Source organism: Rhinopithecus roxellana, chromosome 6, assembly GCF_007565055.1.
Source record: "Rhinopithecus roxellana isolate Shanxi Qingling chromosome 6, ASM756505v1, whole genome shotgun sequence".
Taxonomy (NCBI): Eukaryota; Metazoa; Chordata; class Mammalia; order Primates; family Cercopithecidae; genus Rhinopithecus; species Rhinopithecus roxellana.
Genome location: NC_044554.1, coordinates 31,272,253 through 31,298,698, shown reverse-complemented (window position 1 = coordinate 31,298,698; position 26,446 = coordinate 31,272,253). Strand labels below are relative to the sequence as shown.

The window sequence follows — 26,446 nt, the reverse complement described above, 5'->3', positions numbered from 1 at the left end:
TAAGCACACAGTTTGATAAATTTTGACAAATGCATACACCTGTGTATCCCACACTCATCAAGATAATAGAAAATCTTCATCAACCTAGAAAATTCTGTCATGCCAATTCCTAGGTCATCAGTGCCTTTCAGTTCAAAGGAGAATGCAGATCTAATTTCTATCAACAGATTCATTTCACCTGTTCTGTAATTTTATAGAAATAGAGCAATACAGATTATACTCTTCAAGGTCTGACTTTTTGCATCAGAAAAATATTTTAGAGTTTAGTCCATGTTGAATGGTATTTCATTAAATAACACACCTCAATTTATTCACCTATTTTTCAGTTTGTGGCCATTTGGGATGTTTCTAGCTTTGAAATGTTGTGAATAAAGCTGCTATAACATTTTTGTATGCATCTTTTTATAGACCTATTTTAAAAAAAAAAAAAATTCTCCCTAGGAGTGGAATTGTTAGGTCATAATGTAGGTATATGTTTAAATTTATAAGAATCTGATGATTTTCCAAAGGAGTTATACCAATTTACATATCCACCAGCAAAATGATGTAGTTCCAGTTGCTGTTCCCTTACCACATTTGGTACAGCAGTCAGAGTTTTAATTTTAATTTGGTCCATTCCAGTGGGTGTACAGCGATCTGTCATTGTGGTTTTAATTTGTATTTCCCTGATGATTAATGATTCTGGGCACTGTTTTATTTGCTTTTTGGTTATTGCATGTCTTTTGTTGTTTAATGTCTGCTCAATTTGTCGTTTAATGTCTGTTTAATGTGTCTATTTTTTAGTTGCTGTTTTATTATTGAGTTATATAAGTACTTTATTCTGAATCTAAGTCCTTTGAGATATATATTTGAATGATAAATTTTATGCCAGTCTGTGATTTTATGATCTACTTATTTATTTTCTTAGTGGTAATATGCTAAAGAAAAGAAGTCTTTAATTTTGATTAAGTTCAATTTAAATTTTCTTTTCTTTGTGGTTAGCACTTTCTCTGTATTATCTAAAAAAGCTTTGCCTCCCCAAGTTCATAAAAAATATTCTACTATGTTTTCTTCCAAAAGTTTAGTAATTTTAGCTTTTAGAGTTTTTACTCATCAATTTCAAATTAATTTGTGTATATGGTGTGAGGCAAGGATCAATTTATTCCTGTTAGATTGTTCAATCATTTCATAAATATTTGTGAAAAACTTAAAATGACTTTCCTTATTGAATTCCCTAGGAACCTTTGTTAAAGATGAATTGGCCATATAACTGTGGGTTATTTCTAGATTATCTTTTCTGTCCCATTGATTTATTTGTCTATGTTTATGGCAGTGCTGCAGTACCTTCATTTCTGAGTTTTAGTGGTAAGTTCTTTAGGTACTAATGTGGAAATATCTTTAAAACAGAGTGTTGAATGGAAAAAATGTACAGATTAATATGTCTAGCTTCTTATTATTTGTCTAAATAAGAGAAAATAACATATGTTCATGTACGCTTGACTTTGCATTAAAAATCTTGGAAGGGGCCGGGCGCGGTGGCTCAAGCCTGTAATCCTAGCACTTTGGGAGGCCGAGACAGGCGGATCACGAGGTCAGGAGATCGAGACCATCCTGGCTAACACGGTGAAACCCCGTCTCTACTAAAAAATACAAAAAACTAGCCGGGCGAGGTGGCGGGCGCCTGTAGTCCCAGCTACTCGGGAGGCTGAGGCAGGAGAATGGCATAAACCCAGGAGGCGGAGCTTGCAGTGAGCTGAGATCCGGCCACTGCACTCCAGCCCGGGCGACAGAGCGAGACTCCGTCTCAAAAAAAAAAAAAAAAAAAAAAAAAAAAAAAAAAATCTTGGAAGGACACAAATGATGCTAAAGGCATAGTTACCTATGGCAGGTAGCAGTATGTAGTTACTGGGCAGATTTGTGACAGGAATATGAACAGGAATAGGAATTTTTATTATATTTTTAAACAACATGACTATATTAATTATAAAAAATTTTTTAAAGAGTAAGTGATAAAAGAAATGTATTATTTCTCAGAGTAGATAAAACTTTGAGGGGACATTCAATGGAATAATATTTTCTAGGTCCAATTAGATATTTTTTAGGCCTTGAAATTTTAATATCTGTTTTACTTGACAAATATTTATTGAGTGCCTATTATTTATCAAGCAATGTTTCTGGCCTTGGTAATACAAAAGGCAACAAGACTGACATGTTCCTCGTTCCCATGGTGTGTACATTCCAGTGGAGGGAAAACAATAAATCATAAACAAATAAAAAAGATATTTTCAGAATGTGATAAGTGCTATATATAACATAAACATGACAGAAAGAGGCAAGATGAATGCGAAATGGCAGTCCTGGAGAAGCTCTTTCAGTGTGGTAACTTAGGAGCTGAGATTGGAATGCCAGGAAGGATTCAGAGGTGTGAAGAATGTGGGTGTTGGGGAGGAACCTGCCAAGGAAAAGGCCCTGAAAAAGGAAATGGCTGAGGAGAAACAGGAAGGAAGGCAAGGTGGAAGAGCATGGTGAATGTGGTGCAGAATAAAATTGTGGAGACAGGCAGGGGCTAAATCAAGCTGAACTTTAGGGAATGATGAGGTATTTGGGTTTTATTTTATGTGAAATAAAAAGCTACTAAAGGTTATTGGAAGTTACTGAAAGAGTAAAACAATCTGATCAAGATTAAAAAGCAAAAAGCATTCATTTTGTTAGGGGAAGAAAACAGATTTTGAAGGGGTTGGCGGTGAGAAAGGAAAACAATCAGAAGTTATATCACATAAGCCAAGAAACATTTCTTCTTTTTTTAAAAAAGAAGAAATGTTCCCCAGATGTTCCAACTGAGGACAGAGAACTGTCCACTAGATTTAGTCTCATGGAAGTTTTCTATGGTTTGACAAGACCAATTTCTATAGAGTGGTGGGTACAGAAGATGGACTAGAATATGATGGAAAGTGGCTGAACTCTTTATTGGTACTCACCTCCCCACTTCACTCCCAATACATGAAAGTGAATGAGAAATAAAGAAATGAAGGCCGGGCATGGTGGCTCACGCCTGTAATCCCAGCACTTTGGGAGGCCGAGGCAGGCAGATCACGAGGTCACGAGGTCAGGAGATTGAGACCATCCTGGCTAACACGGTGAAACCCCGTCTCTACTGAAAATACAAAAAATTAGCTGGGCGCGGTGGCGGGCGCCTGTAGTCCCAGCTACTGGGAGGCTGAGGCAGGAGAATGGCGTGAACCCAGGAGGTGGAGCTTGCAGGGAGCCGAGATCGCGCCACTCCGCTCCAGCTTGGGGCTCCAGCCTGGGCGACAGAGCGAGACTCCATCTCAAAAAAAAAAAAAAAAAAAGGAAATGAAGAAAGAAGATTTAGATAACTCTTTCAAGTGCTCTATATAACAGTAGATAAATGGAACTGTTGTGTAGGTCCAGGCGGGCATATCTGTGTGTTGCTTTAGCAAATACATATCAAAAATTCTTACATGAAAAGCTTCTTTATAACAAGATGTTCTCACTTTTTAAGTGATGAAATCCCATGAATAAATCCAAAAAGAGTCTATTTTATATAAAATCCCACCCTGTTGGAAGTATTGCAAGTTTCCACTGAAATTTTTAATCTGACTTCTAAATATATTTTTGGAGTGTTGTCTATTTTGTCAGCCTGCCAGATTATGTCAAAATGTTCGTATATAATAACAGTTTATCTCGTGTTCCTTTATCCACCCTATTTACTCATATCAGCTGTGTTAACTGTCCTTGACTGATTCCACTGCATCATTAATACTGCCATAGGGAACTGTGCCCTGATCATTCATACTGCCCCACTAATAGGATCCCAAGTGGATGTTTCAAAGTTGGAAGCTGATGATTATCATCACGATGTATATGACATCGCTGAGACACTTTCAGTCAAAAATATGGCTGTCATTTAAGGTGTGAGCTTTTTGCCTTGTGTACCTAGAAAAACAATGATATGTAAATTTCTTATTATAACTTTTACTACTCTACTCTTATTTGCTATTTGTCAACTCTGCAAGAGACAAGAGTTGGTACAGAAAATATATTTTAGCAGAAGGAAACCTTGTCTTCTACAGTAGGTACTAGCTTCTTGAGCTGATTCTGGATAATTAAACTTGCTCTGCAATAATCCAAAGCTTTCCAAACCATATATTCAACTCCCTTTACTGACGCCATCTGCTGATATGCAAAATTGTGTTTAACTATAGAGAAAATTGTGAATCCTTTTCTTCCAAGTCTACACACTCCACTTGCTTTTCCCTTCTACCTTGAATTCATGTGCATTCCCCCAGTTTTCTGCCTTTGTAATGGAGGCTTCAGATCTTCTGCAGCCACAGTTGCAGGAAACCCAATTGTAATCAGCAGCTGCCCTGCTGCTAAAAGCTATTAGTGCCAATGTTGTTAATGACAGACCCAGTTGAATGTGCTGATTTAAGAGGTAGACTTATTTCTTGTCACTCCCTAGGGCCTTGTTCTTAAATGAGATTTCTACATTGTTTACTCCTCTAGCATAAGGAGTATTAACCACTAACCATCACACTTCATATATCAGCACATTGAATTGAAATAATGCAGAGGTTAAAACATATCACTGCCTTTGAGGTATGAAGCCACGCACGCTGCAAAAACTTGGCACCCACCCCTAATTTTTGCCTAAAGAAGTTGTATACCACTGCAGTTTGCTCTGAAGTTATACATATTATTTTCTTCTAGGGACTATAGGATGAGAGGGGTACAGTTAGATTTCTTTTCGGAACTAAACACATTAGCAGTAACCTGCAAAAATCAATACCAATTACTTGCAAGCAAGGGCTAAAAAAAAAATTACTGAAGCTACGGAATGTGCCCATAGGTGAATGGCTTAAAAGAAAGAAAATACTGCCATAGCTGGTACTCTCACAAAATAGGAGCAAAAGTAGTAAAGTTCTCTTTGATTTATTTTGACATTTTGTTATTAATTTGTAAAATCCAACAATTGTTATATTTAAAAAGAAAAATAAATATAGCAGCAAATAACTCAATGTAAGAAGGTTATTTTACTGTCTCCCTGGCATGAGTAAGGTTTGCGTTGTCTTTCTAGCAGACATCAAGGCATTCAGAAGGTGTATGGGGATGGCTTATCTGTATAAACCAGCAAACCTCTTATTGAATACCCAGACATTCTTCATGCCAATATTATGTGTTTAGTGTCTCGAGATTCTATTTAGCAGAAATTCACTTTGAGGGGCTTGGTGAAGCCTTCAGAGGTTTAACTGTGTACTCTCTCCTTTATTCAAAAGGCTGAAATAATACTTTTCCAATTCCTGGAAATCTTTTTTTTTTTTTGAGACGGAGTCTCGCTCTGTCGCCCAGGCTGGAGTGCAGTGGCCGGATCTCAGCTCACTGCAAGCGCCGCCTCCTGGGTTCACGCCATTCTCCTGCCTCAGCCTCCCGAGTAGCTGGGACTACAGGCGCCCGCCACCTCGCCCGGCTAGTTTTTTGTATTTTTTAGTAGAGACGGGGTTTCACCGTGTTAGCCAGGATGGTCTCGATCTCCTGACCTCGTGATCCGCCCGTCTCGGCCTCCCAAAGTGCTAGGATTACAGGCTTGAGCCACCGCGCCCGGCCCAATTTCTGGAATTCTTAAGCTTGCATTTCAGATTAAACTATCACAGGGAGTAGAATTTCTTCCTTCCTTGTTGTCTTCCAGTAGTAAAAATGGGGCACATATCTGTAAGATATGGACCCGGAAACTCTACTCTCAAGTCTGGCTATGATGAAGAAGTCTTGAGAAGCTAGTAAGCCTTGCTACCTCATTCAAGTCTATGGTAGAGTTGTGTATGAATGTATGGAGAGGTGGGGGAAAGTTCAAATACTACAGAATTTCCCCATATTCTTACAGGGCTTTGATAAGCCCTGCTTACCAAACAGTTTAGGCCATATGGAAATGGTACCTATCATTAAATCTCACGTAAGAAGGAACGAGTTTTGGCATGTCTGTATCGCCAATATGAGTATCAAAAAAGGTAACTGTGGATCTTCTTGGACAGTCATTTTCCTGGACTTCAGTTTGGTCCTCCCTAGTCATAAAATGATATGATTCTTAATACTTGAAAAAATTGTCCCAAAACACAGTATCACCCAAAAAAAGCCTCTTTTACCAGCTTCCTTTTTTTTTTTTTTTTTTTTTTTTGTTGCAGAGCCTCAAATCAATATTTAAGGAGTAAGAGAAGTGAATGGTGGTCACACAATGCCTGAAAAGGAAAGTTCTGAGTAGTTGTCTGGGGGACACTAGAAACAAAAGAAGTGTGTCATGTGATACCATAATGGCATCCAGCACTTTCCATATAGGGAAGGCAGACAGGGAGAAGGAAATTTTGCTTAAAGTGAATTGAGGAAGTATTGGATTCAAGTAATGGAAAGGAAATTAATTTTACAGTATTCCGAGGTACTGGTAAATTTACTTGCTATGGATTGTGCTGAAGGTAAAATGCTGCTTAAATAGAGTCTAAGATTTTATGTACCAAATATTTACCTATTTCTTAAAGCATTAAAAATGTTAGGATGCAATCGTTACAGTTACTTTCATCCTTTGAAACAAAAATAATTCTTGTTTCAATTTTGTATGTTGAGCTGTTAAAAGAAAATTGAAAGAGGCAAACAACATATGCATATTTGTCTCTATGGGTTTGTGCAGTTTATAGATATCCTGAGCAGTACTTCTGGTGAGCATTCTTACTAGCACCAGGTTGGTCGTTAATGGAGTATTGACCCAACAATTTATTGAGGCAAGCCCTTCTGCTGTACTCAGAGTTGATGTGTTTTACATTATAATTGCATCTAATACTTTATTTCACAACTTCAATTAATATAGTTGGGTAGAACTTGAAGAAAGTTTATAACAAAGCTATAAATAGAATAATTCATTATCGTCAAAGTGTACTTTGAGAGGAGAAACTAGGATTGTTGTTCCTCAGAAAGAACACACGGATGCATGATAATAGTATTCTCCAATAAAATTGAAAATAAACATCTAAAGAGACATAAGATTTCTGTTGAAGATAGAAACCCTGCACTCACCATCTGCAAACACTGGAATAATATCTTTCCCAAAAACTTTTACAATCCAGATAAAAAGAGAAGATACATATGCAGCAAATCAAGAGAAGAGATGAAATAGAGAAGAAATGAGAGAAGAGATGACAACCACTAAACAAGGGGTGGAGAGAGAGAAGTGCTCTGAGAGTTAGTGGGCAGCAGAGATCTCTCTGCACTGAGGAGGCCAAGAAAGGTTTTTCAAAAAGATGATATGGGGGGTGGGTGTTGAAGATAGAAGATGGGATGTAAAATATAAGAAAAAAGGCAAAAGTTTTTGCATGAAACCGTAAGGTGGCCATTCTCACTTCAGTTCCTTGGTTTTTGTAGAGGGATAGTAGGTAGTAAAGTAGGGAGAGAACGTTGAGGGTCGATTGAGGGTAGTAATTTACATCAGGCTAAGGAGTTGTAGGCATTCTCCTATAAGCCAGGCAATAGAAGGCCATCAGAAGTTTACAAGCTGGGATATAATATGAGTTTTATAAACAGCAATATGCCAGTTTTGTGAAGGATGGGTTTAGAGAAAGACTGAAGCCAAGAACACTAAGAAAATGTTTTAACAGTGATAGGGAAAAATGAATTGGATATTTTGGCTGAGCTCCTTAATAGAAATAATAAAAGGAACACAAAAGGAAAATACAAAACCTAGTTCAATGCATACTTAAAATTTGTAAGTGATAGTATAATCCTGTAATTTATTCCAAATTAAGAATCCATAATTCTGATTCTATAATTGGAACTATCCCAGAATTCTATGTCCTATTTGACATTAGTTTGACTTAAAGATTGGCTTATAACCCAATCAATCAATTTGATGGTGACCAAGAATTTCCTTTCAATTTACAGTTTAATATTGGCCAGAGAATGGAAAGTAAAAAGTCATAGCACACGCTATATATATGATCCATAGGCTTATCAAATTCAAATTTAATGGGGACTCTAACACAGCCATTTGGCATTTATACCCCAGGTTTTTTCTAATATTTTATCAGAGATATCAGTGAGACTTCAAACTCAATTCACTGACTGATACAAACAGCAAGCTACTTCAATAAATAGAGAACTCTGGGATAAATAAAAAAGGCTTGGAATTTTTTTGAAGTGAAAAAATATGTGTAAAAAATGCATTTCTAATAGTCACAGGACAAAAGTAGACAGAATTTCCCATAACAGTAAAATGTAATGAATTCACTTGGTTCTTTTAACCATCATTATAGTCTCATCAAGAAATAAGAAAGAATATCATTAAGTGGATATCCCCTTTAAATAAAAGCTGACTTTTTTTGTTTTTTTTGTTTTGTTTTGTTTTGTTTTGTTTTGTTTTGTTTTGTTTTGTTTTGTTTTGTTTTTGAGACAGAGTCTCACTCTGTCACCCAAGCTGGAGTGCAGTGGCGTGATCTTGGCTCACTGCAAGCTCCGCCTCCTGGGTTCATGCCATTCTCCTGCCTCAGCCTCCTGAGTAGCTGGGACTACAGGCCCCACCACCACGCCCAGCTAGTTTTTTGTATTTTTAGTAGAGACAGGGTTTCACTCTTCACAGGATAAAAGCTGAATACATTTTAAGGCCTGAAATCCCCGCTAGTAATAACTTTAGTAATTACTCACTGTTGATGAAAAATATCCTAGGCCAAAAATTTTCTCTGTTTGCCCCAGGCAGATGGAGTAAGGGCTCTGAGTCAACCTGACTTCCCTATGCATGGTGTCAAGCACTCTGTGGCTTCGTGGCCTTGCAATCCAGTTAATCCCTAGGAACCAAACTTACCCAAGTGGTTGTGTAAGTTTTACATAGTAAATGTAAAGTGCTTAGCATAGCACATAAAAAGCACTCAAAAAAATTTGTTGAGTAAATGAATATTTTGCTCTAAATAGTGTGGGCCACAAGATCTACTAAACAAATTAGGTTGTAACACTTGTCAAGGGGTATCCTCTGTGTATTTTGTGGAGGAAAGACGCAAGAGATTGGTAAAATGATTGAAATATGTTATTACCTTTAGGATTTTTTTCTTGCCAAGCTTTGGGTTTTCAGCTTGGGGCTCTTAGAGTCACAGGAAGAAGAAATAGATAGCTCCTGTGATGCTGGCTATATTCTTATAGAGCCCAAAAAGGTGGGAAGGAGATGATTTAGAAAGTATGAGAGGGTAGAATGCTGGGGAGGTTTCTGACCAGTTGTTTTCCAGGCCAAAGCAAGTAACGCAGTGACTTCTTGCATTAAACCCATCATTTATTTAATCAAAGATAAAGCATATTTCCATTATTTCTATAATAATAGAAATTCTACAAGAAAGGAGAGAAACTTTTATGTTTTCCTTAAAGAAAGCCATTCGTCCTATTCTCATGATTTCTGATGTGAGCTACACCACTGTCAAAACAGGTGAGCCTTTAGGATACAGAACAGAGAAAAGGAATTCGTTTAAAACATGATTTTCTATGTAGATCATCAAGGAATGAGGAAAGAAACCAGGGGGAAAAAAGGGGAAGAAATGGGTGAGTGTAGTGTACTTATTTCAGATATGAAGATGTGCTTCCAGGTACAGCATTAGATGTACAAATTCATTCTAGAGCTTTGCTCACTGGTACTTACTATCTCTGGAACTACAATCACTTCAGAACCAGGGCATTGAAGCCCAAGGTTACTACAGATTGTAGGGAGCAGACAAAATTGGATCCAAGTCCAGATTTCCTTGTTTTCTAGCTGAAAGGGGCTTGGGCATTTCATTTAATATCACTGAGTTTCAATTTATTCACATGTAAAATGACCCTCTTGGAGGTGTTCTAAAGAATCATAGATTATCATATTCTTTCATTCTATGACATAGGCACACTTCACATTTTAATTGGGATGATTCTTAAAATCAATGGCACATCTTTTGTGGAAGCGCCACATAAAATGATGGGGCATCAAACAATAAATTGTCTCTTAATTTGATAAAATACATGAAGGTAATAAAGGCAAAGTGCATCTGACAACATCTGGCATCTAATAAGCACAAGAAAATTGTGTTGGGGTGATGCTCAGTGCTGTTGCTTTTACAGCATGCTACACCACTCAGAGAAGCATCTCTTTCTTCATAAATGTTCACTGATAGTCCAGCTCAAGTGAATGCAGTCTAGTGCATATTTTGTGAAAGAGCAATTAAAGTCTTAAACGTCCTAGTTTCTCTAATCATCTAAAATATCATACTTTTAATATAAATATAATAATAATACATTAGAAATGAAGTGATGCATCTTTGGAATATTCATCACCTTCAAAGGATTTACAATTCTCTCACATAATAATAGCACTATATTAATTAGTTCATGAGTACAAAGAGTCTGTACTGCACATAGCCCTCTGCTAGGCACGAGTTTTCCTTGTTTGTTCTAACTTTGATATGACCTAATTTCACCACCAAGAAACATCACCATATGGCAAGTTCCCCATTTTCCCTAAAATAATTTACTGAGCCTTTAGTGTGTCCAAGTGACTGAACTCTTTATGCTGAATTTTTCTCAAGATTTCTTCAGGACATCAGAACATACTGCAGGTTTTTTTTTCAGGTGGCCCTCTACCAACTGGATATGAAATTGGATCAGCTGGAGGCAAAAACAGATGGGGTTGAACAGCAGATGGAAAGATCCTGTTTAGGATATGCAGAATCACTCTGGCAAAATCAATCATGCCACAGGAGTTAGTTTCAGTTTGGTGAAAGAAAATGAACTCAAGTAGACAACTGAGTTACTGGGAAATTAATATGAGCTCACACTTTAGAAAGTCTTGATTAAGTGTCAATAAGACAGATGAGCTAATGATGTTGAATTAAAAGTCTTAAATGTCACGTTTGTCAATGATCATAATAGCTCTCCATATTTAGTGCTTACTCTGTGCCAGGCATTTCATGTACATATCTCATTCAATCCTCACAAAAAAACCCTGTGAGACAGGCATTTTTCCAATATCACAAACGCTGAAATAGAAGTGTTAAGTGAATTAATCAAGGTCATAGGACACTAGGTAACAGAACCAGGATTGGAACTTGTCTGGCTAGCTGGAAAGCCCACACAAATAATGAACACTCTACAGTACTACTTTCCAGTGTTAAATGATGTATATACAAGAACAACTGGAGGAGCATACGGTCAATTTTCAGATATCCTAAGGTCCTTTCCACAGTAACAATTAGAACTGGCCTGTGATGGTCAGAGTGACCACTGGGCATCTGCCTGAATCCTTGTGGGGAATACAGAGCAGCTAGGGTGGCCACATGGTCCCCAGTAAAGCAGAGGTCACAAGTGTCACATACAGGCTCTGGTGAATCCCACGGAGTCCCTGTAGAAATCTTACATCTGCTTACCGCGAGAAGGTCTCCCAGAATCCTGGAGCTGCCTTGCTCCAGAAGTGGATCTGCATAGCAACCTTAGGCCAAAAGAGTCTCGGGCACCCATTCTAGTCCAAACGTGCTATGATGGACTTTGTTTCCATGGAGTATTCATACATGTGTGACTCTGAGATTGTGAGTGACTTGGAGTACACACTGTCTCAGTCCATTTGGGTTGCTATTAAAAAAGAAAAAACATAAACTAGGTGGCTTATAAACAACAGGAATTCATTTATCACGGCTCTGGAGACTCAGAAGTCCAAGATATGCCAAGGTACTGGCGGATCTGGTATCTGGTGATGGGGAGTTTTCTGTTCATAGATGACTCTTTCTGGCTGTGAATTTTCATAGCAGAGGAGAAAATATACTCTCTGGGGCCTCTTACTAATACCACAGGTGAAGGCTCTGCATCTCATGACCTACGTCCCCGCAAAAGGCCCCATTTCCTAACATCACTTTGGGTGTTAAGATTTCAGCATATTAATTTGGTGGGGGTCACATAAACATTCAGTCCACTACGTCTACTTTCTTCAAAACTGTAGGCAAGCTGTAAAGAAGGGAAAATCTTTTCAACCCAAGTATTTGCCCTGCTTTAACTTTGGAGCAAGAGCAGGAAACAGAAGGAACTTATCATTCATTGATTGCCTACTATTTGCCAAGTATGGAAAGACCATATAATTGGTTGGAGGGAAAATAAGATAACAGTCAGAGCAACAGATGGAAACACATCTGCCAGGTGCCATGCTTTGTATGCATTACTTTATTCCATATAACATTCTCTTGTATTAGCAAGTTCCTGCTGATTGCTAGGCTACTTTTTCTTCTCAGCCAAATGTTCAAGAAGCAGGTACCGGTTATGAATAAGCACAGTAAAAACCCATTTTCTAAGAAACAGAAGAGATGGCAAGTGTATCCTCTCAAAGAAGTAAATTTCGTTTTCTGCCTTATTTTTCTCAAACAAAACAAGATTTTACCAATTCCATTACCATAGCCTTGCTATCTATACATAGATGTCACAGAAATCTTAATCTTTGAGTTTTCAAGTTAGAGGAATTCTTATTAAGTATGAGAGTTAATAATCTCCTGAGATGCAAATATGCCTGGTAATGTGAGAACAATAAATATTTGTTGGGTCCAAACAAGAATTAAAGCTGTATATGTTATGCCTTAAAGACATTAAATTAATCATAAATTATAGTGATTAGTTACATTAAAACAATAGCATTATGAATACATAAGATACAAGTTTCAGTTTAAGGAAAAACCATATTTTAATAATCCCCAAGTACGCCTGTATTCTGAGATACTAAAAATAATTCTTTGCTACTAACTATACCTTGAAAACGCATACACTCTTCCTGAAGACCCAGAAATGAACAGAGCAGAACTAAAAATTGAATAAATTTTGTGACACATGATTTTTTTATTGTAATATTTCTGAAATTGGGATGCATCTTAGAATCTATGACATCTTATAGTTGCCTTCAGCCAGGTGGCAGTTGTGATGTCACAAGCAATGCTTGCATGTAGGAGAACAACGTGTAACACACATGTCAGCATCTTGCAAGAAAACCTCAGAGACAATTATAGACCACTCTTATTATTCCTAGGAACTACTTGTTTTGAAAGAGGATGGGTGAGACAGTGTATTATGTATGTTTAACCTACAGGAAGCAAAAGTAAAAAAAGAAGTCTAGCTCTATGTCATTGCCAAATGACTTAAGAGTCTCGCACCACAGCATTTTAGTTGCTTAACAGATTTAAATGTTACATTGCGCTTGCTTTGGCAGCACATATGCTAACACTGGAACAATACAGGGAAGATTAGCAAGGCCCCTGGGCAAGAATGACACATAAATTCATAAAGATTCCATATTTTTTAACACAAAGGATAAATGCTTCAGGGGATGGATACCCAATTATCCATGATGTGATTATTACACATTGCATGTCTACACCAATGTTTAATGTATACCCCATGAATATATACACCTACAATGTACCCACAAAATTAAAACTAAAGTTAACATTTTTTAAGGAAATATGACCTCATCTTATCTCTTGATGGCATAGAAATTTATATTTTAAAACTATTAATATATATTTCAATATGTTTTTATATTTTTTAATAAATATATGATTTAATTATATATAAACATAAACTATACATTTAACTATGTTAACTATGTAAGTTAATTAATTATATACATTTATTATATATCCATTATCTATAATATTTATACATAATATATTTAATATATATTATTTATAGAGTTATACATAATTAGGCTTAATAACTCTGAGTCAAAAACATGATTCAAAGAGTCATATTCTACATGAAAGGAAGTTTCAGAAATATCTCACCCAATTTATTTTGCTTATATTTAATTTTTTATGTATATGCAATAAATAATTTAAAACTCTATAATTAAAGTGAAAAGAGTTTTTTCAGCAAGCATAAAATTTTGCAGTGATTAAAATTTACCGAGTCCGTTTATTTGATGGTAGTTTTCTTAGGTTTTTTTTTTTCATGAAACAATGATAACTGCTGGCATCATAGATACAACAAAATAGGGGTATAAAAATGTGCGGGAACATGAGGAGATGGTATGTATACACATCTACAGAGGCAGGAAACAATAGAAATTAGCGCCAGCCTGGAAGTTAGGATAGAGATTGATTCCAGGCTTGGTTCCATAACTAAGGAGCCGAGTGATCTTGAGCAGTCACTTAGTCTCCCTGAGCTACATCCATAAAATAAGGAGCTGTGATAGATAATTTCCGGGCTCCAGAGAGCAGTGATGTAAGCAATCAGAAAAACAGAACCTTTCCTCAATGCTCCAAGGAAGAAGGGATCTGATGTGCTTATGAGAGTGACAGAAAGGAGTCGCTGAGGTTGAGGAAGGCCAGTCACTGCTGGCCTCAGCTTCTCCAATGGTTACCGAGGGATTAGACATTGCCTCCAGGCAGGTCGGAAATTCAAGGAAACTTCCCCACAGGTCACAGCAGCCTCCGGTATCTATTGGTGAACTTCTAAAGGCTACTAAAAACCCTTTAGGTTCCAAACTCTGCATGTCAGCAGGCCACTGCCCCAACACACACTTCTCTGCCATCCAAATCTCCCACAGGGGCTTCTTACTGATCGCATCCAAATCAAAGCTCTGTTTGGCAAGGGGTTCTGGGAAATGTAGTTCCTACACTGCCAGTTCCTGTGCTGTAGGAGAGATCACAGAATAAGGTGGGAATGGGGCTGAGTGTCACCTGGTACACCAGCTGGGGAGCGAGGGACTATGATGGCAACGCAGGTGAACAAGAGGGAGGGGACGGCATGAAGACACATTCAGAAGTCATGGAGAGGAAGGTACACATCTGAAAGATGCCTCAAAGGAAGAATTGAAAGATTAGATATGGGTTACTTTTTCTTTCCACACTAGTGAGTCAATATAATCTATAAATCAAGTCTCTTTAGCTCCTCTACTGACTATCATGTTCTTTTTCCCTAGCTCTCCTGTAACAGGGAACAATACACCCTTTTTCTTGTAGTGCAAGAATAATGATTTGCCGGCAGAAGCTCCCTGAATCAGACTTTGCACTGAACAAGTTATATTGTTTGGGAACCCAGCTAAATTTTTCCATAACTGCTTTAAAAGTGATTTCCATTTAAAGCTAGGTGGAACAAATTCCTGCTGCTGGCTAAATCTTCTTTTTCTTTTCCTCTGAACAGAATCTCATAAAAAGGACTATTGCTCTTTTGTACTCTTCTGTGATGCATTTTGTGTTGGGGTCTATGGAGGAGGCCATCTAAAAATAAACCAAGTGCTGTAAAAATACCCTCGTAATTCTACTAGAATTCAACTTTTAATAGCTGTCTTTCTTCTCCCTTTATGCCTCCTTTTCAATGATTTCTTTCCCTTTGGTACCCTGCCAGACTATAATGTTTCCGGCTCTTTCATAGACACCTACATCGACCAAATGGATCTCCTACCTTTGTGAACCTCATTAAACTCTGGCAGAATTTGGTGGCTACATGAACTCAAACCCCAGACGTATGGAGAAAGAATCACTTTCAACAGAAAACCTAACATCACTAGTGCTTACAATTCTGACTATTTTTTGTCATAAATAAATACGATGGGCATCATTTATGTCCATTTTGAGTCTGTACCTATGTTATATCACACTTTGCCTAATCATAATGCTGCTGTCAAGTTAATAAGGGTTTTAGCTTTTATAAATAGTATTCAGTTCATCTGGGTTTATCTTAAACTGTACAGAGATGCTTGTTTTATTATAATTCAACTGAATCAGAAACATACTTTCTCTCTACTTGCTCACACTGGCTTCTAACCAACTCATGTTTCTTTAATGACAAGTGCTAAATAAACTTCACCTGGGGACTAATCCTCCAATAAGGATAAGAAAAGAATTGCCCCAGCTGCCAAAGTATCATTGTTTCATCTCCAATGAAACATTCCTCTATAAAACCATTTCTCTCTGTGCAAGGACTTGGAGTAGGAATCCAGCTACATAGGTCAGGGAAGGCCCCACCACCACCATCCCCACTGACTCAGAAAAGGATTAAAATATTTTAAAGCAGGAGGACCAGAGGCCAAAGCATCAGCATGGTCAAGAAAATGTGAGCAGAGCCATGAAGCGAGTCATGAAGTTGTAGATTCATAGAAAACATGTAAAGGGTATAATACATGTAAAGGTCAAGTGTCACTCCTCGTTTTAAGGTGAAGAAATGAGGCTCGCAGGAGTTAAGTGTCACACAGCAGATAGTGGCCAAGATAGTGGCCAACCCAGGCTGAGTCCCACATCCAAATCAGTGTACTGCTTGTTTCTTTGTGCACCTGCCATCTTTAGTGGTGGTGAATGGATGAGGGGTATTGAGGTGAATACCCTAAGAAATAACACAGCAATAACGCTCAAGTATAATCTAGTAATAATGATTTGAAATCAACATTATTGTAGTGACTTCAACTGTGTCCCCCAAAAAGATAACTCCAAGTTCTAACCCCTGGTACCTGTGAATATGAATATGACCTTACTTGGAAACAGGGTTTGTGCAGATGTAATGCAGTTAAGGATCTGCAGATTAAGATCACCCTAGACTTAGAAATCTACTCTAAATCCACTGACTAGAGTCCTCATAAGAGAAAGGAGAGAGAGCTTTGACACACAGAGAAGAAGCTCATGTGAAGACCCCTGTGAAGAGGGAGGAAGAGATTGAAGTTCTGTGGCCACAAGACCAAGAATGCCAGGAGCCACGAGAAGCTGGAAGAGGCAAACAAAACCTCCTCTCCTGGAGCTGTGGAGGGAGTGCAGTCCTGCCGAGGCCTCCATTGTGGATTTCTGGCCTCCAGAGCCGTGAGCAAGTACATTCTGTGGTTTTAAGCCACCAAGTTTGTGGTCATTTGTTACAGCAGCTTTAGGAAACTAATACAACTATGAAAATACCCAATCTAAAAAGCAATCCAGGAAGAAATTTTTGTTGTCCCAGTAGTTTGTTGTTGTCATTGTTGGTTTTAACAAAATATAGCTCAAACAACAGTGCTTTGAACTTTTCAGTTAGGAATAATTACACACATAACAGCTCCCCTAAATGTTTTTTAGCCTAAAGACCCTGTCAACACTTAATATTATATAAAAGACTCTGTCCACCTCCCCAGCCCAGTGTCCTCCCAGCCTTCCCCTTCCCCTGGTATTCCAGCCACACCAGTCTTCTCTTTCGTTCCAGAACATGCTAGGACCCTTCTCACCTCAGGCTTCTATGTGCTCCTCCTCTGGCTGGCACACTCCTCCCCCACCCTGCACCACCTCCCCAGTCAAAATCCGCTCCAAAGTACAACTCTACAGGAAGCCCTCCTGCCCCTTATAAAAGACCAGCCCCACACATACATCCTCTTTGTAAACTTTCCTAACACCCTTCCCTTCTTCTTCACAGTCACGATCACCGTTTGTAATTTTTTCATTTATAATATTTCTGCATTGTCTGTCTTTCCCACTGGACTGTCACTCTCTGAGGGCAGACACAGGACATTTTGCTCATCATGACATTTCGGGGTAGCGTGATGCCTGGCGTATAGCAGGCACTCATAAATATTTGGAAAATAAGTGAACGATAGTATTTAGCCTTGGATGGGGCTCTTGTCTGTTATTCACACAGCTGTTCTGTTTCCAACATGTAAAATTGAAATTGTAGAAAAATCTGTACATAGTCATAATTCGAAAATTAACTTATTTTAGTAATGTCTTAATTTTTCTCCTCTGAATTTCTAAATGAATTCATGAAAGTTTTGCTCTGTCCCAAAGGCATTTCATAAATAAGTAAGCATAGCTAAAAGGGACTCAAACCTGTTACATTTCACCATGCCATCAGCATTCATGGATAGGCGAATTTGCCCTAATCAGTATTATTCATTTGTATAATCAATAAGCATGTTAGGTACTGTATTAGTCCATTTTCATGCTGCTAATAAAGACATACCCAAGACTGGGCAATTACAAAAGAAAGAGGTTTAATGGACTCACAGTTCCGTGTTACTAGGGAGGCCCCACAATTGTGGCAAAAGGTGAAAGGCATGTCTCATATGGTGGCAGACAAGAGAAGAGAGCTTGTGTAGGGAAACTCCCCTTTATAAAACCATCAGGACTCGTAAGACTTATTCACTATCACAAGAGACTAGCACAGGAAAGACCTGCCTCTCTGATTCAATTACCTCCCACTGGGTCCCTCCGACAACACATGGGAACTGTGGGAGCTACAATTCAAGTTGAGATTTGGGTGGGGACACAGCCAAACAATATCATTCCGCCCCAGCCCCTCCCAAATCTCTTGTCCTCTCATTTCAAAACCAATTATGCCTTCCCAGCAGTCCCCCAAAGTCTTCACTCATTTCAGCGTTAACTCAAAAATCCGGTCCAGAGTCTCATCTGAGACAAGGCAAGTCCCTTCTGCCTATGAGCCAGTAAAACCAAAAGCAAGTTAATTACACCCTAGATACAATGGAGGTACAGGCATTAGATAAACACACTCATTCCAAATGGGAGAAATTGGCCAAAATGAAGAAGCTAATGGCCTTATGCAAGTCCAAAATCCAGCAGGGCAGTCAAATCTTAAACCTCCAAAAAGATCTCCTTTGACTCCAGGTCTCACATCCAGGTCACGCCAATGCAAGAGGTGGGCTCCCACAGCCTTGGGCAGCTCCACCCCTGTGGCTTTGCAGGGTACAGCCTCCCTCCTGACTGTTTTCATGGACTGGCGTTGAGTGTCTACAGCTCTTCCAGGTGCATGATGCAATCTGTCAGTGGATCAACTTTCTGGGGTCTGGAGGATGGTGGTGTTCTTCTCACAGCTTCACTAGGCAGCACCCCAGTGGGGACTCCCTGTGGGGGGCCACCCCACATTTCCCTTTAGCATTGCCCTAGCAGAGGTTCTCCATGAGCACCCCGCCCGTGTGGCAAACTTCTGCCTGGACATCCAGGCATTTCCGTACATCTTCTGAAATCTAGGTGGAGGGTCTCAAACCTCTGTTATTAACTTCTGTACACCTTCAGGCTCAATATCATGTGGAAGCTGCCGGGGCTTGGGGCTTGCACCCTCTGAAGCCATGGCCCAAGCTGTACCTTGGTCCCTTTCAGTCACACCTAGAGCATCTGGGATGCAAGACACCAATTCCTTAGACTGCATACAGCACAGGGACTCTGGGCCCAGCCCACAAAACTGTTTTTCCCTCCTAGACCTCTGGGCCTGTGATTGGAGGGACTGCCACAAAGGTCTCTGACATATCCTGGAGACATTTTCCCTATAGTCTTGGTGAATACACTTGTCTCCTCGTTACTTATCCAAATCTCTGCAGCTGGCTTGAATATCTCCTCAGAAAATGGGATTTTTCTTTTCTATCACATTGTCAGGCTGCAAATTTTCCAAACTTTTATGTTCTGATTCTCTTTTTAAACTGAATGCCTTTGAGAGCACCCAAGTCACTTCTTGAATGTTTTGCTGCTTAGATATTTCTTCTGCCAGATACCCTAAATCATCTCTCTCCAGTTCAAAGTTCCACAAATCTTTATGGCAGGGCAAAATGCTGTCAGTCTCTTTGCTAAAGCATAAAAAGAATCACCTTTGCTCCAGTTCCCAACAAGTTTCTCATTCCATCTGAGACCACCTCTGCCTGGATTTCATTGTCCATATCATTATCAGCATTTTGGTCAAAGCCATTCAACAAGTCTCTAGGGAGTTCCAAATTTTCCTACATTTTCCTATCTTCTTCTGAGCCCTCCAAACTATTCCAACCTCTGCCTGTTACTGAGTTCCAAAGCTGCTTCCACATTTTTCGGTATCTTTTCAGTAGATCCCACTCTACTTGTACCAAAATCTGTATTAGTCAGGTTTCTCTAGAGGGACAGAACTAATAGGCTAGACATATATAAAAAGAGGAGTTCATTAAGAGTATCGACTCACACAATCATAAGGTGAGGTCCCACAATAGGCCGTCTGCAAGCTGAGGACCAAAGAAGCAAGTCCAAGTCCCAAAGCTAAAGAACTTTGGGTCCAATGTTCAAGGGCAGGAAGTAGCCAGCACAAGAGGAAAACACAGACCAGAAGACTAAACCAGTCCAGTCTTTCCATGTTCTTCTGCCTGTTTTTATTTTGCCCACACTGGCAGGTGATTAGATTGTATCCACGCAGATTAAGAGTGGGTCTGCCTTCTCCAGTCCACTGACTCGAATGTTAATCTCCTTTGGCAACACCCTCATGGACACACCCAGGAACAATACTTTGCATCCTTCAATCCAATCAAGTAGACACAGTATTAAACATCACAGGTACCTAATAGATTCCAAAGATTGTATTTTAAAATATGCTTTAATCTATAGAAGAGAAAAAGAAAGTAACAAGAAGAGTAACGAGAGGTAAATCACAGTGAGGCTGGGTGGCGGTAAAGGAACATTTCCAGAGGCAATCCTCTTAAGCTGAGTCTTAAAGGCTAGGAGAAAGTGAGTAAAGAAAGCCATCAAGGCTGTTTTAGGACAGGGTTTCTCATTTTTGACATTTTTCACAGAATAATTATTTGTTGTCGGGGGCTGTCCTGTGTGTTTTAGGATCTTAACAGCATCCCTGGCCTCTGTCCATGAGGTGCCAGTGTGACAACCAAAATGTCTCCTCCAGATTTCTCAGTGAACTGAAAATAGAACTAGAGTTTGATACAGCAGTCCTACTACTGGGTATCTACTCAGAAGAAAAGAAATCATTATATAAAAAGGATGCCTGCACTTGTGTGCTTATTGCTGCACTATTCACAGTAGCAAAGATATGGAATCAACCTGTGTCTAATGGATGGTTGGATAAAGACAATGTGGTGTATATACATGTGTATGTGTGTATGTGTATATATATATATATATATGTGTGTGTGTGTGTGTTTGTGGGTGTACCATGTATATATATGTATACACACACACATATATACCATGGAATACTACTCAGCCGTAAACAAGAATGAAATCATGTCTTTTGGAACAACATGAATGGAACTGGAGGTCATTATGTTAAATGAAATAACACAGAAGCAGAAAGCCAAATACCTCATGTTCTCACTTGTAAGTGGGAGCTAAATGATGTGCACATATGGTCATAGAGCATGGAATAATAGACACTGGAGGCTCAGAAAGGGAGGAGGGTGGGAGGGGGAATAAGAAATTATCTAATGGGTACAATGTACACTATTTGGGTGATAGTTATACTAAAAGCCCAGACTTCCCCACTAGACAATATATCCATGTAACAATACTTCTCTTTTACCCCCTAGATCTATAATTTAAAATTAAAAAAAAAAAAGAAACGAAAACAAAATGTCACCTGACATTGCAAAAATTCTCTCCTGGAGTGCAGCATCACCTAGTTAAGAACCACTGCTTGGGGCACAGGAAGGAGCCTAACTGCAGGTGGGGGCGTCTGAGTTCCTACATTGTCCAGGTAGCTCTAGGGAGGTGCCTGGGAGGGAGATAAGAGAGCAAGTACAACACTACTCTTACACAGGGGGTTTTGTGTGGTACGCTGGGGAGTTTGGAATTTCATCCTGAAAGCACTTACGCAGAATCAAAGGATCTTAAGTAGGAAGGGGACACGGGCTAATTTGTGCTTAAGAAAAATCACTCTGGTCACAGTGGAAAGGAAGGATTGAATGGAGATCAGAATGAATCTGAAAGAATTGAATGTAATCCAGAAGAGAAGTGACTCATGGGGACGGAAAGGAAAGGGAAGATAGAAAGGTACTCACATCACGTCTCTAAGACCTTGTCCCTAATGGGATCTAGATTCTTGGTTTGGATGATCAGAAAGTAGAATCATAAATCTTCTCCAAAATCCACTTGGAAATTAGCCCTTGTGACTTTATGAAAAAAAAAAAAAAAAAAAAACCCTTAAACTCAGAAAAATTACTTGTAAAGTTGGTTAAGCATAATCTAGGTGACCTCATGGTCTAATAAATAAAAATAGCCACTACCTCCGGCTTCAGACTCAATTTGATCTTCAGGCAAAGATTCCTTCAGCAAATGGTCAAAAAAAATTAGTTTTTAAAGTAATCAATGTATTAGAAAACTGTAGTAAATTTTCATCCCCTGCCCCCAAGCCATGTCTAGACAAGTGAGACAGAGAGACAAAATGAGTAATTGAGGCCATTTTTCTTGCCTGATTGTCCAGAAAATTGCCTCATTTCTTTGCTTTATTTTCTGAGTCCATATAATGATAACAGAAAAAGTTGTATGTGTGGACATTTTTTACAATCTGACTCTTTGACAGTGTTGAGAGAGGTAATCGCCAACAAACACACTATCACAGCATTTGCCAGAATCTCTGTTGTCATTCAGGCATTTGTCAGTATCTAAGGCAAGCCCTTTAGGTGAGAATTGACTAGATAAAATGTCATGAGCACCTCCTGTGAGGGAAAGAAGATCGGGACTGAGATCTCAGTCATAAAGAGACTCCCCAGCTGCACGTGCTACAAGGTGTGCAAAAGCAATGAACAATTTGGGGCAAAGTGCAATTTTCATAGACTCTGTTTTGAAGAAAAAAACAAAACAAAACAAAACAAAAAAAACCCTGTGCCACCTATTTCACAAAGTTATTCACATTGTTAGCTCATGAGGAACACAGGATATTCAGGCCCTGCTAAAGGATATGAATGGATCATCCAGGTTTTGATTACGAGATTGTTTGAACAAGTCCCAAATGGGAATAATTCAAATTAAAGTAAGAGTGTGTCAATACATTTGAAATGTTGAAGACTGCAAAAATAGTACTTATACATAAATATGAAGTATAAATGGAATTTTTATGTGTTGATAAATTATATATTTTTAAATATTTGGCTTCAATGACAATATAAGAAAAATGAAATTCCTACTAATCCATAGAATAATGTGTACTTTCTTTTAAGAAATCACCAACCTTAAAATCACTAAAATATGATACATTTAACAAAACAGTACATTTTAAATTATAAACTACATTGAATTCAGAAAGTAAAAATTTTGATACACAGTTTATATTGGTCAAAGATGCCATTAATTGTTTATTATTAAAAATAAACACATATGTTTCACTTCACATGTGTTACAAAGTGCTTAATATTTTATATGCGTAATTCATTTGCTCTTCACAACCATAAAAGGTAGATACATGATTACTCCCATTTTGCAGATAAGGAAATTAACACCCAGGTGAAATACTTTACCAAAGGTCACATAGGTAGTAAGTAACAACCATGTGATTAGGGGAGGGCATTATCCCTAAACTTCATGAAGAACAAGACACCTATAAGCCCTTAGTCCCTTGCAGACTAAGAAATTTTGATAGAGACAATTTGTTACAGATGCATAAGATAGTACAGCCAGTTCTGTGAATCACAGCGTGTTATATTTATTTCCACATATTCTATGTTAATAATATAATTTTTAATTCAATGTATTTTAAACTTTAATAACTGCTGTAAGTATATGCAGCTCTGAGAATAAGGAGGAAGAGAATAATTTCAGCCATTTTAAAGTAGCTTTTGTATTTAGATTTAAATATTTCAGTTGCATTTCAAGTATCTTTTTCTGCTAAAAATTTGGCCTGTCTGAATTTTAAAAGGCATTTGGGCTTCAAACTTTAGTTAATGGTAAAAAAGTAACTAAATATTTAATTTCCTGAAATTGTTCCAAATTACCGAAACAGGAGAAAGCTTAAATACCAGGGGACAAAAATTCATAGAATAGAATTTATTAATCATGATTCATACACAAAAGAGCAAACCTTTCGATGAATAACTGTATTGTTAACAGTTTGGGAGGAATTTTAATTTTGTTTGTTTTTCTCAAATGGTGAGATCAGAGTCAAAAAAGCTTTAACATCTCCGCATTAGAGATTCTGTAACTCACATCAGTTATGCCAGACTCCAGCTAAGTACTCTGAAAAGTATATTAAATCAGGATGATAATTGTTCAGTAAAATTTAGCCTAGAAGTATAGTAAATATGATTGATTTAATATATCATTGAGATTCTACTGGAAAAATGGCATAAAACAGCAACATTCTGTTGCCATTTTCTAACTTTCATTTTTGTAAAGTGACCATTAGCATAATATAGTAATATCATTACGACAATCTGCACAGATGAAAATATCTCAAGGCCAATATTACATTTTCATCAAGTAAATGACCATGTGTTTCAATAAACACAATTATGAATGTTAATATACCAACAGATTGAGTAATTTCATTCCTCAGCATCATTGTTTATAGGGGAAAACAAATTAATCATCTTTGAGGTAACAGGAGTGTAGACTTTTAGAACATAATCTGTTTCACTACAACTATTCTTGATTTGCTGAATAGGAGTCAGGATTGTGCTTCTGACTGTCCTCATCTGAGGTCATCTTACCTGACTGTCCCCTTCTGAAGTAATCTTGTCATTATGTAAATACCTTATGCAGCATTATCAATGTAGAGCCAGAAAATTTAAGATGAATCATATCTTTATTTTGATAAGTATCCACAGGACACCCAATTGTACAGTAGAAACACGCAAAGAAACCTGTTCCTCCTGCCTGTTCTATCAGCTTGGACAATTCCTGAACAAGCTGTTCTCCAGCCCTGCACCCCTGTGAGCAGGTCCGGGACTCTGTGGACCCAGCCATGCCCTTTCCGTCACCAAGGCCACATTTGTGGTACAGGAGGCAAGTGAGATTGTCGTCACTTTCACTTGAGTCCTTTTTAGCAATAGGCACGTTGGGCATTGGAATGGGTGTGCAGGTGAAATGGACACAAACCAAAAATAGAAGAGGCAACTTGTCTATGGCCTTACCGTCCTGAAAGTGCCTGATCACGGAAGCTACGCAGGGCTGGTTTGGTTAGTACTTGGATGGGAGAAGAGATAGCCAGCTGAGACTTCAGTATCTAGCTGACAGGCTGCTTCAGCCTTCAAGCATAGCTTAATTATATGTATCACTGGGGAAGATCCTTTTCTGGAAAGAGGCAACATTTTAAGACCATTCAAGATTAACCTTTACTTAAGCAGAAAGAAATATTTCTACTTTCAAATGCTTTTTGGTAAAAATCTTTAAAAAACAATAAATGATTTTTCTGATTTGTTAAAAAAAAAAAAAAAAGAAAACAATCACTGTATTCCTTGGCTGTAGCATAGCAGCAAATGTAGATAGTATAAGAACTACTTATCCTGGCATGGGTCTCAAAATATAGTTGCTTGAAAAAGTCTATATTGTGACCTTAATTTTCAGTCCTTTGCCTCTTTGGGAACTCCAGTGTGAAGAGAGGTTTGCACAACCTCATGGTCCTCAGGTTGTTATCACATGGCTGAACATTTTACAACATGAATTCATGAATTATGTAGTTAATTAATATATCAAAGATGATCTTATTACAAGTTCTCATAGTTATAGCCCCACAACCTTAACTGTTATCGCCAAGAACTTCTATCCATCCACTCCTCCTATTTTGCAAACTACAATTACAGAGGAGGTGTGAATGAAAAGTTTTCTGTATGATTCCAAAAATGTGTTAGAATGTTTTGAAAAGTTTTGATTCCTTTGAAAAGTTCTGATTTATGAGTGACTTAGCAACATGATTAGATGAGACAAAACCCATAGCTACACGTCTTTCTCTAGAAGTATTCTTAATGTTGACTCTTGACAAAATTTCAGATCCATTCAAAATTTCACATACATTAAAATAAAAAAAACTAATATAAGATTAAGTAGACTGTACAAAGGCTTCCTTAAAGATTACATTTTTTACATTGTCTATTTTTCATTCATTGCAGGCATGTTTGTAATTACTCAGTGAATGGCTAATTTCAAATCTGTACCAGGTAGTTCTCACATCTCTGTCATGTCAGGGTTGACATCTATTGATTTCCTTTTTTTTTCATTCAGTTTGAGATCTTCCTGGTCCTTGACATTGTGAGTGACTCTTGGTTGGAACCTAGACATTTTAGATATTATTTTATGAGACTATGGATCTGCTGCTGTCATCCTCTCTCTGCTTTTCTTTTTCTTCTCCACTTACTCCTACCCCTTTAACCCAATGCTCAAGTAGGACGAGGGAAACATTAAAGTTGGCCCACAGACGGAAGGAACATTGTACTCCATGTGTCACATTTAAATTCTCCAGGAAGAAGGGGCTTGTGGATAAAGTGTCTTTTTAAGTCACAGATGGCAGTAAGGCTGTGCTACCCCCACCTTTTCTTCCTGATCATTATCTCCGAATGTCACTTATTTTCTGAAGTATCTAAGTAGCACCACCACTATCCAAGACTGATATTCTCCGTTTATGTTCAATCATAGCTCACTAGTGATTAATTGGGGAGGAGACAGGTCTGAATTAGAAATCACCGAAGTAGTATTTTAAAAGAAGTGCAGATTTATTGCATTCAATTCTAGACCTAATTCAGAGGCATGGCTATAACTGTTACTAAGGAAATGTCTTAAATGGCCTATTGTAAAGCTTAGAG

General features: G+C 38.2%; 1 protein-coding gene and 1 non-coding gene across 2 annotated transcripts in view; both read left to right on the top strand.

The window, feature by feature from the left end:
- Window positions 1–26,446, top strand: part of CNTNAP2 (contactin associated protein like 2) — a 1,672,147-nt gene that overhangs the window by 1,070,259 nt on the left and 575,442 nt on the right.
- LOC115898401 lies at window positions 13,204–13,310 on the top strand. Its single transcript, XR_004058140.1, has one exon. It is a non-coding gene; the product is annotated as a U6 spliceosomal RNA (small nuclear RNA).